At 43.7% G+C, this 17,210-nt stretch overlaps 1 pseudogene; it reads left to right on the forward strand.

Annotated features, from left to right (window-relative positions):
* The first annotated feature begins 3,051 nt into the window (after positions 1-3,051).
* LOC136171459 (tumor suppressor candidate 2 pseudogene) lies at positions 3,052-3,384 on the forward strand (annotated as a pseudogene).
* The last annotated feature ends 13,826 nt before the right edge of the window (positions 3,385-17,210 follow it).

The following is a 17,210-nucleotide window of genomic DNA, read 5'->3' on the forward strand; positions in this document are numbered from 1 at the left end:
GCTTAAAACTCAACATTCAGAAAACTAAGATCATGGCATCTGGTCCCATCACTTCATGGCATATAGATGGGGAAACAATGGAAATAGTGACAGACTTTATTTTCTTGGGCTCCAAAATCACTGCAGATGGTTGACTGCAGCCATGAAATTAAAAGATGCTTGCTCCTTAGAAGGAAAGCTATGACAAACCTAGACAGCATATTAAAAAGCAAAGACATTACTTTACCAACAAAGTCCATCTAGTCAAGGCTACGGTTTTTCCAGTAGTCATGTGTGGATGTAAGAGTTGGGCTATAAACAAAGTTGAGCACCGAAGAATTGATGCTTTTGAACTGTGGTGTTGGAGAAGATTCTTGAGAGTCCCTTGGACTGCAAGGAGATCCAACCAGTTAATCCTAAAGGAAATCAGTCTTGAATATTCATTGGAAGAACTGATACTGAAGCTGAAGCTCCAATATTTTGGCCACCTGATGTAAAGAGTTGACTCATTGGAAAAGATCCTGATGCTGGAAAAGATTGAGGGCAGGAGGAGTAGGGGACGGCAGAGGATGAGATGGTTGGATGACATCACCGACTCAATGGACATGAGTTTGAGCAAGCTCAGGGAGATGGTGAAGGACAGGGAAGCCTGGTGTGCTGCAGTCCATGGGGTTGCAAAGAGTTGGACAAGACTGAGCACTGAGCAATAACAACAAGTGCCCAAGGCTTCAGATAAAGAGAACAAGGATTGAAGAAGGTCCTGGGGCTAGGAATGCAAGTGTCCAGAGTACTGAGTCTGAGAATCCTTGACTGCCACACCCTCAGAGATTGCAGTGAACTGACTGTCTTCCAAGGTGGGGAGGGAGGCCTTCCCTTGAGGCATCCATGGAGAGCTCTTGTAATTGCCCATCAGTTCAGTTTAGTTTAGCTTCTTAGTCATGTCCAGCTCTTTGTGACCCAATAGACTGCAGCATGCCAGGTTTCCCTGTCTCCAAGGGACTCTCAAGAGTCTTCTCCAACACCACAGTTCAAAAGCATCAATTCTTCGACACTCAGCTTTCTTTATAATCCAACTCTCACATCCATACATGACCACTGGAAAAAGCATAGCTTTGACTAGATGGACCTTTGTTGGCAAAGTAATTTCTCTTCTTTTTAATATGCTGTCTAGGTTGGTTGTAAATTTTCTTCCAAGGAGCAAGCATCTTTTAATTTCATGACTTCAGTCCATAGTCATTGCCCATAGTCAGGCCTGAAAAGTCACACATAGGTTTTTTAACCAGGAGCTATACATCTCATCACTGTGCAGATGAATCAACTCTTAAGCATTTGTGTGTGTCTGTGTGTCTGTGTGTCCTGGTGTCAATCCCTAGGGAAAGTGTTGAACTGTCCTACAGTAGGTCAGAACCCACTCAGTGTAGCACCCCCACCGAAACAGCATAGAATGGGAGAAGGGGATTGGCTCAGATAAAACCAGGGGCTGTTGCAAAAAAAAAATAAAAGGGAAGTGAGTCAGGTTAACTCAACATCTATGCACTACCCATGCTCAAGTCTCTCCCTTCTTAGAAAAACCAAAGCAAAAACCTGTTACAGAGAAGTCTCTTCTTTCATCCTGTCTATTTACCCCTCCCCATTTTGCCAAGACTGAGCTTCTAACAATAATATTCAATGCTTCGGCTATTTCTTGGTTATTTATTTACTCATTTCTCAACTGCTGCTATCTGTTATCAGCTCCGCCTTCCCCCTAGTCAGCCAAAACTTTCCTGGGCAAGACCCCCAAGAACCACACTGTGGTTAAAGCCCAGGGACCTTCACATCTTTATTTTGGTATTTGACTTTGCTGGCTCTGGTCTGCTTTTTGAGACCATCTCTGCCCTTGTTTCTTTCCCCCTCCTTCCTCCCCATTTTTTCCCAGTCTCTTGTGTGGTCCTTTTGTTGTTTTCTCATCACAGCGTTTCTGTCTTCAGCCCACTTGCATACTGCTTGTTAGATGCAGCCGTTCTCCACCTCTCACCAGGACCAAGGTTGGGAGTCCCAGGTCTTGAGTTAGCACGTGTGGTCCAGATCCTGGCTCCACCTGCCGCTCACTGAGTCACTGTGGGAAAGCCACTCGTGAGTTTCCTCTTCGGTGAGAGTGGACCTGCCAGCAGGGTTGTTGTTGGTTTTAATGAAACAATGCTCACAAAGCATTCAAAACAGTGCTGGGAACCCAATAAGAGTAGCTTGATAAGTGGTGGCTATCGTTGTGTATTCAGAGCATCTACCCTGGCCCATGCTCACATCAATCCTGGCACCTTTTTGCTTTGCATTTTCTTTTATTAGACCTCACATTAGTTACATCAGTTTGTAACTTCCTTATCAGGAAGACTGTGCTTGTTGGATAGTAGATCCTTAGCACAGAACCTGGCACACAGAAGATGCTGGATAAATGCAGATTGGGTGAAGGTGATAGACATCATGGGCCACATGCTAAGGGGAATATGAAAGTAAAGTTGGCTTGGTTATGAAAGATCCTCTGGGTTTCCTAGATAGTAGCATACATTTTTTTCATGTATGGCTATCATTTTTATTTTTTTGGTCCCACCTGACAAATATCCTGAACCTTGTTCAAATAAAATTCAAGAATCTTTCAGATAAGAACTTTTCCTTTCCTTTGTCTTCCTATCACCATGACCTTCACCACCATCATCAGAATTGTCTTCAAGTACTTGATGTGATCACTGAATAATAATCTTGAAAATTTGTCCAATTAGAATCCCTGCTGCAAGGGTGAGACATATGGAAAGAGTACCATGGAAACTTACATGACCGTATGTAAAATAGACAGCCAACGGGAATTTGCCGTGAGGCTCAGGAAACACAAACAGGGGTTCTGCATCGGAGGAAGGTTCAAAAGGGAGAGGGTATATATGTACCTATCCTTCAATAAAAAAATAAATTGGAGGGACAGCAGAGCCTGCGGAAGGCGGCGGCGGCGGCGGCATCTGCAAGCCAAGGCCCAGGCAGGGCATGGTGGCGCCGACGGCCTTGTAAGAGCGAAGTTACCGCGGGCCGTGCGCCGGCGGCCCTGACATGGGCGCCAGCGGCTCCAAAGCTCGGGGCCTGTGGCCCTTCACCTCGGCGGCGGGGGGCGGTGGCCCAGAGGCGGCGGTCGCTGAGCAAGCTTTGGTGCGACCGCGAGGCCCGAGTCGTGCCCCACTTCGTATTCACGCGCGGCGGCTCCATGTTCTATGACGAGGATGGGGATCTGGCTCACGAGTTCTATGAGAAGACAATCGTCACCAAGAACGGGCAGAAGCCGGCCAAGCTGAGGCGGGTGCATAAGAACCTGATTCCTCAGGGCACCGTGAAGCTGGATCCCCCTGCATCCACGTGGATTTCCCTGTGATCCTCTATGAGGTGTGAGCCTGGGGGGTGGCAGGCATAAACACCCCCTGCCCCAGCAAGACACCCCCAGACTCAAGGTGTGGCTTCCATTGAGGAACCTAGGCTGGGGCCACAACAGTGAATAAACCCCGCTGGCCTGGAACCTTCAGCTGTGAGCAGGGCAGTCCTACAGTGCTGGTTGGGTGTTGGTTTGCATGTGGACCAGAGGTGGCTGGAAGCTGGTGAGGGCTGATGGCAGAGTTACCAGTCCACCTTTCCCAGCAGTCCCTACAAGGAGCATGGCAGGACACATGCTGGTCAGGAATGCCTGGTTCCTGTGCCCCTGCCTGGCCTGCATTCTTCCAAGCTTGCCTAGGGCCCAGCCCTGCTAGAGGCTGCAGCACTTTACAAGCAAGGTCTGCCTTTTTCCAGCCCCAGGGCAATGGGAGCTCTACAAAAGTGGGAACTTCCTTTCCCTCACTTCCTTTACCCTCTTGTTGGAGCATTTCAGCCGTTTGCTACCTCGATTCCTCCTGTCTTGGACAGAGGCTGGAGGCAGAACAAGCCTGATTTTTCCTGCCCACCTGCCCATTTGTTCCCAGCCCCAGATGGATGGACAATTTGCTGACTGTTAATAGGGACTGGTGTGGGAGGTTTCTCCCTCTACCCAGGGCTGGCCCGATCCCTCCCCACTGCAACTAGTTGCCCCCCCCACCCCCACCCCAAGTTGAGAGGGCATAGGATGGGGATCAGGAAGGGCTCCAGATGCCTGTGCCCCATCCCACCTACTTATCTAATCCCCCTTGCCCTTACACATCCGCCACCCTGTGGTGAGGCACAGCACCCTAGGGCTGGTGCCAGTAGCTCTGAGGGGCCCACCACCCCTTTTCCTACAGTATACCGCTCCCTTCAGGATCAATCAAAAGAAAAGTACTGGAGCCCCTGGATAGGGGCAGAAAGGCGAGAACAACCATAATAGGAATACTTAAGATGTGAAAGCTTGTAAATAGTTTAGTCTATGATGTTGTTGGGGGCAGAGTCTGATTTCTACATAGAAATGATTTTTTTAAATTCCTTACTGTGCAAACTCTGTGCTTTAAGCATGTGAGAAATGGCTTGGGGAGAGTAGTCCTCAATCTAGGAAGGTTGTTGTGTTATTTGTTCAATAAAACTGTAGACCCTGCAAAAAAATAAATAAATAAATAAATTGGAAAAAAAAAAGAATCCCTGCTGCAACTTAGGTTCCCCAGGAAGTAGAATCTGATCTTCAGTTAGCACGCAGGAAGTTGGTTAAGAAAGGTTCTTGAGTTTGACACCTAGAATGGGGTGGGAAGAAAGCAGGATTAGCTGGAGGGAGAGGGAGGACTGCAATGCAGACAGACTAGGCACTCAGCTGGCCCCAAGAAGCTCTGCAACTGAAATGATTCTTTGACATGGTCCCTGTTTAACCTCAGGGAGACACAGTGGTGTGCTGGAGCTGGCTCCTACTAGCTCCAGAGAGGAGAGCTTGATGTATCTCTTCCCAAATATGCATTCATTGGCAAAACTTTGATTTGAAATGGGCCATGGTAGGAGTGTTTACCTTGCCAACCAGAGCAAGACCCTGTTTTACTCCCAGCTAGTCCCTCCCATCAGGAAGTTCCACAAGCCTCTTATCCTCATCTCTCAGAGGGCAGGCAGGATGGAAACCACAGTCACAGGAAACTAACTAAACTGATCACATGGATCACAGCCTTGTCTAACTCAATGAAACTATTTGAGTCATACCGTGTAGGGTCAGCCAAGACGAGCAGGTCATGGTGGAGAGTTTCGACAAAACATGGTCCACTGGATAAGGGAATGGCAAACCACTTCTGCATTCTTGCCTTGAGAACCCCATGAACAGTATGAAAAGGCAAAAAGATAGGACACTGAAAGATGAACTCAGGTCACTAGGTGCCCAATATGCTACTGGAGATCAGTGGAGAAATAACTCCAGAAACAACAAAAAAATGGAGCCAAAGAGAAAACACTGCCCAGTTGTGGATGTGGCTGGTGGTGAAAGTAAAGTCCGGTTCTGTAAAGAACAATATGGCATAGGAAACTGGAATGTTAGGTCTGTGAATCAAGATAAATTGGAAGTGGTCAAACAGGAGATGGCAAGAATGAACTTTGACATTTTAGGGATCAGTGAACTAAAATGGACCAGAATGGGTGAATTTAATTCAGATGACCATTATATCTACTACTATGGGCAAGAATCCCTTAGAAGAAATGGAATACCATCATAGTCAACAGTACTTGGGTGCAATCTCAAAAACAGCAGAATGATCTCTGTTCGTTTCCAAGGCAAACCATTCAATATCACAGTAATCCAAGTCTGTGCCCTAACTAGTAATGCTGAAGAAGCTGTAGTTGAACAGTTCTATGAAGATCTACAAGACCTTTTAGAACTAACACCCAAAAAAGATGTCCCTTTCATCATAGGGTACTGGAATGCAAAAGTAGGAACCCAAGAGATACCTGGAGTAACAGGTTTACCTTGGAATACTAAACGAAGCAGGGCAAAGGCTAACAGAGTTTTGCCAAGAGAACACTCTGGTCATAGCAAACACCCTCTTCCAACAACACAAGAGAAGATTCTACATATGGACATCACCAGATGGTCAAAACCGAAATCAGATTGATTATATTCTTTGCAGGCAAAAATGGAGAAACTCTATACACTCAGCAAAAACAAGACCCGGAGTCGACTGTGGCTCAGATCATGAATCCTTATTGCAAACTTCAGACTTAAATTGAAGAAAGTAGAGAAAACCACTAGGCCATTCAGGTATGACCTAAATCAAATCCCTTATGATTATACAGTGGAAGTGAGAAATATATTCAAGGAATTAGATCTGAAAGACAGAGTGCCTGAAGAACTAGGATGGAGGTTCATAATATTGTACAGGATGTGGTAATCAAAACCATCCCCAAGGAGAAAAAAATGCAAAAAGGCAAAATGATTGTCTCAGGAGGTCATACAAATAGCTGAGAAAAGAAAAGAAGTTAAAGGCAAAGGAGGAAAAGAAAGATATATCCATTTGAATGCAGAGTTCAAAGAATAGTTTACTCACTTTTTGAGTGAACAATGGAAAGAAACGGGAAAATAATAGAATGAGAAAGACTGGAGATCTTTTCAAGAATAGTAGAGAAATAGGACTGCCATATGACCCAGCAATCCCGCTGCTGGGCATACACACTGAGGAAACCAGATCTGAAAGAGCCACGTGCACCCCAATGTTCATTGCAGCACTGTTTATAATAGCCAGGAAATGGAAGCAACCTAGCTGTCCATCAGCAGATGAATGGATAAGGAAGCTGTGGTACATATACACCATGGAATATTACTCAGCCATTAAAAAGAATACATTTGAATCAGTTCTAATGAGATGGATGAAACTGGAGCCCATTATACATAGTGAAGTAAGCCAGAAAAAAAAAAAAATACCAATACAGTATACTAACGCATATATATGGAATTTAGAAAGATGATAACGATAACCCTGTATGCGAGACAGCAAAAGAGACACAGATGTATTGAACAGTCTTTTGGACTCTGTGGGAGAGGACAAGAGTGGGATGATATGGGAGCATGGCATTGAAACATGTAAATTATCATTATGTGAAACGAATCGCCAGTCCAGGTTGGATGCATGAGACAGGGTGCTCGGGGCTGGTGCACTGGGATGACCCAGAGTGATGGGATGGGGAGGGAGGTGGGAGGGGGGTTCAGGATGGGGAACACATGTACACCCGTGGTGGATTCAAGTCATTGTATGGCAAAACCAATACAATATTGTAAAATTAATTAATTAATTAATTTAAAAAAAAAGAATAGTAGAGATCCAAGGGAATATTTCATGCAAAGACGGGCACAATAAAGGGCAGAAATGGTATGGACCTAACAGAAGCAGAAGATATTAAGAAGAGGTGCCAAGATTACTCAAAAGAACTATACAAAAAAGATCTTAATGACCCAGATAACCATGATGGTGTGATCACTCACCTAGAGCCAGACATCTTGGAGTGTGAAGTCAAGTGGGCCTTAGGAAGCATCACTACAGACAAAGCTAGTGGAGGTGATGAGATTCCAGCTGAGCTATTTTAAATTGTAAAAGCTGATGCTGTTAAACTACTGCACTCAATATGCCAGCAAATTTGGAAAACTCAGCAGTGGCCACAGGACTGGAAAAGGTCCGTTTTCATTCCAATCCCAAAGAAAGGCAAGGCCAAAAATGTTCAAACTACTGCACAATCGCATTCATTTCACATGCTAGCAAAGTAATACTTAAAATTCTCCAAGTGAGGCTCCAATAGTACCTGAACAGAGAACTTCCAGATGTTCAAGCTGGATTTAGAAAAGGCAGAGGAAACAGAGATCAAGCTGCCAACATCTGTTGAATCTTAGAAAAAGTGAGAGAATGCCAGAAAAACATCTGCTTCATTGACTATGCTAAAGCTTTTGATTGTATGGATCACAGCAAACTCTGAAAAATTCTTAAAGAGATGGGAATGCCAGACCACCTTACCTGCCTTCTGCGAAAACTGTATGCCGTTCAAGAAGCAACAGGTAGAACTGACTGGTTCCAAACTGGGAAAAGAGTATGTCAAGGTTGCATATTGTCACCCTGCTTATTTAACTTCTTTGCAGAGTACATCATGTGAAATGCTGGGCTTGATGAAGAACAAGCTGGAATCAAAATGGCTGAGAGAAATATCAATAACCTCAGATATGCAGATGATACCGTATCTGCAGAAAGGGAGAAATTAAATAACCTCTTGATGAAGGCGAAAGTGGAGAGTGAAAAAGGCTTAAAACTCAACATTCAGAAAACTTAGATCATGACATCAGGTTTCATCATTTCATAGCAAATAGATGGGAAAACAACAGAAACAGTGGCAGACTTTTTTTTTTCTTGGGCTCTAAAATCACCACAGATGGTGACTGTAGCCATGAAATTAAAAGATGCTTGCTCCTTGGAAGAAAAGCTATGACCAACTTAGCATACTAAAAAGCAGCAGAGTAAAAACATTACTTTGCCAACAAAGGTCCATTTAGTCAAAGCTATGGTTTTTCCAATAGTCATGTATGGACCATACAGAAGGCTGAGCACTGAAGAATTGATGCTTTTGAACTGTGGTACTGGAGAAGACTCTTGAGAGTCCCTTGGACAGCAAGGAGATCAAAGCAGAGAATTCTAAAGGAAATTATTCCTGAATATTCATTGGAAGGACAGATGCTAAATCTGAAGCTTCAATACTTTGCCACCTGATGCAAAGAGCTGACACGTTAGAAAAACCCTGATGCTGGGAAAGATTGAAAGCAGGAGGAAAGGTGGACAAGATGGTTGGATGGCATCACTGACTCGGTGGACATGAGTTTGAGCAAGCTCTGGGAGATGGTAAAGGACAGGGAAGCCTGGTGTGCTGCTGTCCATGGGGTCGCAAAGAGTCAGACACAACTGAGCGACTGAACAAGAACAACATGAGCATTTACATTACAGAGATTGGAGTCAGGCCGCCCTGAGAATTGGAAGTGACCTCGAGCTCTTTAGGTGAGGAGATCCATGGAGAAGCCTGACAACCTTCTCAGCAGCTGGGGGAATATCACCCTCCTTTGTGGGGAGGAAATGAACTACACAGCAAGGCATTCCCCTGCCCCGCCCCCGTGATCAAGAGATGCTGATCTGAGAAAGTCCAAGGAATTGATGATATTTCTAAGTTTTATACCTGTCATTTTAACAGCAGTATTTCCTTTATAATTCAAAAGGTTGCAAATAGTTAATTGGTTTAAAAAAAATAAACCTCTTCTAGAACAGTTTTAGAAAACAGAAAAATTACAGATACTGTACAGAGTGTACCACCCACCCAATTTTCCCAGTTATTAACATCTTAGGTTAATACAACATATTTGTTGTAATTAATGAACCAATTAATGTACCAGTACTGATACTTCAATATTAATGAAAACCCATGCTTTTTCAGATTGCAAAGGAGAAACTACTCAATTCTAGATATAGAACTGAGAATGGGCAGATTAGATTTGACTGGATTGTCCTATATGATTAGAACAATGAGGAAGCTGGGTGAAGAATCAGACAAGCCCCGTGTTGTTATGTGTGGCTCTAAGGAGGCAGGTTAGGGCCTCTCTGGCTGTTTGGCTGGCTAGAAGCACTGCTTTGTCTTTGGTAATGCTACTCTGACTGTTCCTCAAGGATAGTAACTATGCCGTCTGGTCAATTTATTAATCTAAGCACACAGTATAGAGAAAGCCTTTAAAAATCTTCTGTAAATAACAGGGAGTTACGCTGAAGAGACATATGATTGCATTCCCTTCAAATGCAATTATAATTCATAATTTATTTTGGACTTTTCCTTGAACACAAAAATATCTTAAGTAAATTTTATAATTAATAAATTAATATTATAAATTACTGTGAGAATGATGTTTATACTTGGATCAAAATATTTTTATTGATATGTAACCTCTTTCAGGAATGTATTAAAAAATAACCTGAATGTGTAACGAGTTCATTTTGTCCTCCTATTTTGAATAATAACTTTATTGTTTTTATACATTTAGAAATTCAAGCAGTACAGAGAAGTACAAAGTAGAGGGTAAAAAATTATAGAAAATCTTACCAACCTGAAATAATACTGTAAACATTAGCCAAACCAAATTCCAGTAACCTCTAGATGGATATTTTTCTAGATCTCAATGCAGTTTTTGAAAGCTATATATGGCTATATAGAAATAGTTTTATCAAAGTGGGTAAGGAAAGAAGAGAAATGGAAGAAATTTCAGATTGGAAAAAGTTGTTTCTTTAACAAAGTCAAATATTCCTCTGAGGCAGAGGTCACAAACTCAAGCAGCTTTAGGACCAAGGAAACAATGACAATATGACAACATGACAAGTAAGCTATGGATATTAAATTGTTGGTATTATTTTCAAAATAAAAATCTCCCTGATTACATTGGCAATGTCACCACTGAGTAGGTCAAAGAAAATGAAGAAGTAAAATATTTCCATAGTCCATTAGCCATATTCAGCCGACAGCTCTCTAGGCTGTTACCCTTGCAAAGATTATTGAAGGCAGCAGGAGAAGGGGACGACAGAGGATGAGATGGTTGGATGGCATCACCAACTTGATGGACGTGAGTTTGAGTAAACTCCGAGAGTTGGTGATAGACAGGGAAGCCTGGCGTACTACAGACCATGGGGTTGCAAAGAATCGGACATGACTGAGCAACTGAACTGAAGAAGTTAACAGTCAATTTATTTTTTAAGTGATGTATTTCACTTAAGATAGAATTGACTGATACCATGCCATGAAAGATTAAGAAACCAGTACTCTTAAAACTTTATTTCACTTATTTTGTGCATTATATAAATTAGCTCTTTTATCTATAGATTAAATTTATGTTCTCAAACATTAAAATATTTAGATTAATTAAATCTAATTATGGTAATGATTATGTGTGATGGTTTGTAATGGTAATGGTAATGGTTATGTAATGGTAATGGTTATGTAATGGTAATGATTATGATAATGATAATGTGTGAAATTATCATTACCATAATTCCCACTTTAACTCTTGGTTCTAAATGAACTTAATGTCCACTGTGTGTTGTCACATTTTCATTCTTGTACTCTTTATTTTGATAATCTCTTGGTTGGCTTGTTTTTAACTATCAGGTTTCCCAAAAAGAACTCATGAAAACTACAAATACGATCATATTTGAGAATATCTGACTTTTGCTTTAATAATTGAATAGCATAGTGACTGAACATAATATGCTTTTCTCAAAACTTACAGACATTGCTGTGGAAAAGTCTGAGACTTGTTGACTTCTTTCCTCTTGTGACTTACTTTTTTCACCTGGATTCCTGAAGTATGTATTCTTTATCCTTGGAGTTTGATAATTTCACCAGAATTTTTCCCATCATCATCATTCTATGTCAGGTTCTTCCAAAATACAACTTTACTCTTCCATCAAAGTACAGTCAGTTTCCCCCACATTATAGGAGTATATATTCATTTTGACCATCTCACAGAGGGGAGATGGACTCCCCAACCCAAATTCGGTTTTCTGTTGAGACTGATGGTATCACACATATACTCCAAGAAGACAGGAAAAGGCTTATTACTCACAGCATGAGGCTTTCTGGGGTGAGCAGGACCCGCTCCCAACAGGTCCAGAAAGGGAGAGAACAGGGGAGGTGAATGGCTTGGGGCTTTATGGTGTTTAGGGAGGGGGGGCCAGGAGGAGAGTTCTACACAGTTAGGGGCTTGTGCAGTTTGAACGTCCTGCCAGTGCCTGAGGAGGGAGGGATGGGCCTTCCTCATCAGTTTGCCCAGATGTGGGTCAGAAGGGAAGAGGAAAGAATGGGGCTTGAAAGCTGTCAGCAGTCATAGAAAAAATGGAGTCAGACCCATTATGACAGTGGCCGAATGTACCTGTGTCTGTCTTTATTGGACTCTTGCTCTGGACACAGTTATCCTCAGGTTGACTTTTCTTTGTTCTCAGCATCTACTTTGCGTTTCTCTCTCTCCTTTGCATTTGCTATGAATAGCCCTTCCTTTCTGTCAATAATTCAGTTTGCAATTGTATCTAGTCTGTTTCTTCCAGTTTCTGATTTACATATTAGGAAATGATGTGCTCGTAGTCCTCAATTTCTTTCTTTGATTTTGCAATGCCTTTTACATCAAATTTTGTTGTTTCATCAGGTTATCTTTTAGCTCTTGTTCCACTGAATTTATTTTCGTATTAAGTTCTGTCTTGAGCAGTCATGTGGCAGCTGGCATTTTCTTCTGTTAGGTTTTGTATTATTCTAGATTGAACTTTTCATCTGTTTCTCGTACGCAGTATACCTGTTTTTCCTGCTTTATTGGTCGACTTTTCCCTTCCCCGAGGGTCACTAGAAGACTAGCTCCCCGGGGGCTCCCCCATCCCCCATGGAGCTCTGCATCTGCCTTCACAGATGTGTATTCTCTGAGGATGTCCCATGATTCGCCTTGGCCGACAGCTGGCACAGTCCCCACACCTTCTGCTCCTCCCCAAGTTGGAGAGTATAAAGAGAATTCTGGCTTGTGGATGCCTTCTTATCGTAGCACTGTTTCAGCAGTTTGGGGACCACCTCTAGGATACATGTTAGGCAATACAGACGCTCGTTCTTGTCTTGGCAAATGCTTATTTCAAGTGTGTTATTAAATGCTGCGTGGTTCTTCCCTTCTTGTTCGCTGTTGATGGGTGGACTTTTTTTCTGTTTCCTATTTGTGGTATTTACTGTTTTAATATCCTTTACTAGTCATTGAGTAGAGGGAAGTCGGCCATTGTGCCTCTGCGGATGTGGTTATAAGGAAAGCATCATCCAATTCTTTTCAAATTGTGCTCACTCATGAAAATTACTGAAGAAACCACCCAACGTTTCACACATCCTACGTGTGAATACCAGTCCTGCTAATGGCACAGGTCTCTGAGAGGGTGAGTGGAGGAAATCAGGTGCAAATGAACATGGAGAGGTGATCATTTGAGATGGTTTTCAAGTTTAAATTTGAGAATAGACTAGAAACGGGATCTGTTCATATATCACAAAGTGTACATATATATTTTAAGTTTTAATAAAAGTTTCCCTCCCATTCCCTCCCCCACTCTCCATGCAGTTAAAGGTGGGTGAACATAAATACTGTTCGTGTGAACGAATGTGGCCTGCGCCCTTGACACTCTTCCTTCTTTTTAAAAAAAGTGTAATCAGTGAACTCATGTGTGGCTGCGCTGTCTCTGCTGCTGTGGGTGAGCCCCGGGCTGCAGCAAGTGGAGGCCCCTCCGCTGCCGTGTGCGGGCTTCTCGCTGCGGTGTCTCCTCTTGCGGTGGAGCGCGGGCTCCAGGCGCAGGGGCTTCGGCGGTTGTGGAACCTGGACTCAGCAGCCGTGGCCCCCGGGCTAAGCTGCTTCGCAGCGCGTGCCCTGCAGTGGCAGGCAGAGTCGGGCCCACTGTGGTACCAGGGGCGTCCAGCGCTATTCCTTCTTTTCTTCTTCCCCTAAGCTTCCCGCTTGCTTGTCACCTCACATCCTGGTGTGCAGATACTCAAGGAATCGTTTACATTTATGCTTTCTTGATTCCTAACGCATCTCACATTAAATAGGAGCAGGCACATAACCAACTCATAAATTAAAATATGTGACTTTAAAACTTCATTCCCCTGAGAGTCTGGGGAGAAAATGTGGAAACATTACATGTTTACCATCTAGAAGGCTGTTTTTCCCTTACACCCAACCGATTCACTTTCACTTATGAGGCAAATGCTGACGACAGAGCTAAAAGCAGGTCCAAATGTGTGACCTGAGGATGGTGCGGAAATGAGGAAGTGGCGGGAAGGAGGAAAACTGGGCCAATGGCTTTTGCAACTGACTGTTGGAAGCAGCTGAGTGTGGCTTTTATGTTTGCTCGTCACCTGGGGATGGGGCATGGGTGGCGGGCAGTTCTCATCCTCTGCCAGGATGTGACTCTAAACAACCTTTGATCGTGAGTTGTAGGACTACAGGCTTTCACATTGTTAAGGACCTGGGTCAAATCCTTAGCTAACCCATAGCCAGAATGACCTGGGTTGTAATGAAGTGCCTGTACCCCTCGATTTGATTATATATATTAAGAGCGAAATGGCACCCCACTCCAGTACCCTTGCCTGGAAAATTCCATGAACAGAGGAGCCTGGTAGGCTACAGTCCATGGGGTCGCAAAGAGTCGAACATGACTGGGCGACTTCACTTCACTTATCAAGAGCTTTTGAAAAGGTCATTTCAGCTAGACTGGGCTCCTCAGGCTCAGATACTGTTCTAATGGCTGAGTAGGTATTATCCTTCCTCCAAAGATAATCGTTCACATCTGTGGCTGGAATGGATTTGGGCTGGGATTCCTTGATGTAGCCAAGGTTGATTTAAGTGTTGGAGGAGACTACTTGGGGGGAGAAAGGGCCCACACTTTGGTTCTGTTTCACTGAGTGTTGAAGATATATATCGTACTAGTGGGGAGAAGGCAGCTGTAGACTAAGGCTACATTGCAGGACACTGCCATGGGGACCTTAATGTGAGTTAGGTGAGTTAGGCTCCAAGGAGGTCCAGTGGTTAAGACTCTGTGCTTCCGATGCAGGGGACGCAGGTTCAATCCCTGGTCAGGGAACTAGGATCGTATGTGCTGTGCAGCCTGGCCACGCCCCCCCCCCCAAGTGGAGGGGCTACTGGGACAGAGGTCATGCTGAGTTCTCAGGACACAGGGCAGGGCTGTAACCAATCTCACTCCAACCTGTGCTCTGATACATTTTGGTAAACCAGCTGAGCACACGCGAATAGAAAATGTTGCATCGACTAAGAGTTGAAGCACTCAAGGCCAAGCAGCCCTTGGGTTGAGACTCCGCTCTAAGAGTAAAGCTGTCTTCAAGTTATATATCTCCAGAGAAGAAATGCTCACCCTACTGAGCCCCAGGCCTCAGCCTGTTGCTGACTTTCTCAGTAACGTGACCCCTCGCAATGCTGAATTATTCCTGTGATCTTAAAGCCCCTACAACTTGCTGCCAGACTTGGCAGGGCAGGGATCAGAAAGGAGACCTCTGAGGTGAGGTGGCAGGATTCGGGCAGAGTTGACTCACTGGAAAAGACCCTGATGCTGGGAGGGATTGGGGGCAGGAGGAGAAGGTGATGACAGAGGATGAGATGGCTGGATGGCATCGCCGACTCGATGGACATGAGTTTGAGTAAACTCCGGGAGTTGGTGATGGACAGGGAGGCCTGGCATGCTGCGATTCATGGGGTCGCAAAGAGTCGGACACAACTGAGCGACTGAACTGAACTGAAAACCTTGGAAATCTGTGCTTTGCTTTATAAGGGAAACTGGAGTGATTCTCACACATACAAGTCAGGCTGTTTAATTCTCACCACAGCCCAGGGGAGCTGACGTTTTTCTCACCTCTGTTTTGCAGAGCAGGAATAGGAAATGCGGTGCAGTAAAGTGCTCTGTTTCAGGTTACACAGACTCAGGGCTCAAACCACCCTGATGCTCTTTGGCTCAAAATCCCTACTATGGTTCTGAAGGGAACTGAGGAGGAGATTAACCTCTCCTCCTCCTCGAGATTCAAAATAGTTTTAGCTGGTTAGCGGCTCGACTTCAGGCAATGAATCAAGACATAGGGGAAATGATTAAAAAATTGAGGGACATGGGACTCTATTAAAATGGTGTTAGGTGAGGTAATCTGTGTTTGTGTCAGAGATCTATAATTTATGTAGATTCACATGCACTTTTTTTTTTCAGATACTGCATAAATTGAGAAATGTGTGGAGTGTTGTGGAACCAAATGTATTTGTATGTGTTCAACACATTCTACCATTGACTCAATTATCCATGTGGGATTGGTGGTGTCAGTCACTCAGTCGTGTCTGACTCTTTGCAGCCCCGTGGACTATAGCCCACCAGGCTCCTCTGTCCATGGGATTCTCCAGGCACGGATACTGGAGTGGGTTGCCATTCCCTTCTCCAAGGGAATCTTCCCGACCCAGGGATCAAACCCAGGTCTCTGGCATTGCAGGCAGATTCTTCACCATCTGAGTTGCCAAGGAAGCCCATGTGGGGATTATTCAATTTTTAAAAATTGATTAATTTATTTTAATTGGAGGCTAATTACTTTACACTATTGTGGTTGTTTTTGCCACACATTCACGTGAATCAGCCATGGGTGTACACGTGTTCCCCATCCTGAAACCCCCTCCCACCTCCCTCCCCATCCCATCCCTCAGGGTCATCCCAGTGCACCAGCCCTGAGCACCCTGTCTCATGCATCGAACCTGGGCTGGTGATCTGTTTCATATATGATAATATACATGTTTCAATGCTATTCTCTCAAATCATCCCACCCTTGCCTTCTCCCACAGAATCCAAAAGACTGTTCTTTACATCTGTGTCTCTTTTGCTGTCTCACATATAGGGTCATTTTCCCATCTTTCTAAATTCTATATATATGCTTTAATATATTGTATTGGTGTTTTTCTTTCTGACCTACTTCATTCTGTATAATAGGCTCCAGTTTCATCCACCTCATTAGAACTGATTCAAATGCATTCTTTTTAATGGTTGAGTGATATTCCATCGTGTATATGTACCACAGCTTTCTTATCCATTCGTCTGCTGATGGGCATCTAGGCTGCTTCCATGTCCTGGCTATTATAAACAGTGCTGCGATGAATATTGGGGGCACTTGTCTCTTTCAGATCTGGTTTCTTCGGTGTGTATGCCCAGCAGTGGGATTGCTGGGTCGTATGGCAGGTCTATTTCCAGTTTTTTAAGGAATCTCCACACTGTTCTCCATAGTGACTGTACTAGTTTGCATTCCCACCAACAATGTAAGAGGGTTCCCTTTTCTCCACACCCTCTGCAGCATTTATTGTTTGTAGACTTTTTGATAGCAGCCATCCTGAGGGGCATGGGACAGTACCTCATTGTGGTTTTGATTTGCATTTCTCTGATAATGAGTGATGTTGAGCATCTTTCCATGTGTTTGTTAGCCATCTGTATGTCTTCTTGGAGAAATGTCTGTTTAGTTCTTTGGCCCATTTTTTGATTGGGTCATTTATTTTTCTGGTATTGAGCTGCATAACCTACTTGTATATTTTTGAGATTAATCCTTTGTCAGTTGTTTCATTTGCTATTATTTTCTCCCATTCTGTGGGCTGTCTTTTCACCTTGCTTGTAGTTTTCTTCATTGTGCAAAAGCTTTTAAGTTTAATTAGGTCCCATTTGTTTATTTTTGCTTTTATTTTCGTTACTCTGGGAGGTGGGTCATAGAGGATC

The sequence above is a fragment of the Muntiacus reevesi genome, chromosome 7 (genome assembly GCF_963930625.1).
Source record: "Muntiacus reevesi chromosome 7, mMunRee1.1, whole genome shotgun sequence".
Classification (NCBI taxonomy): Eukaryota; Metazoa; Chordata; class Mammalia; order Artiodactyla; family Cervidae; genus Muntiacus; species Muntiacus reevesi.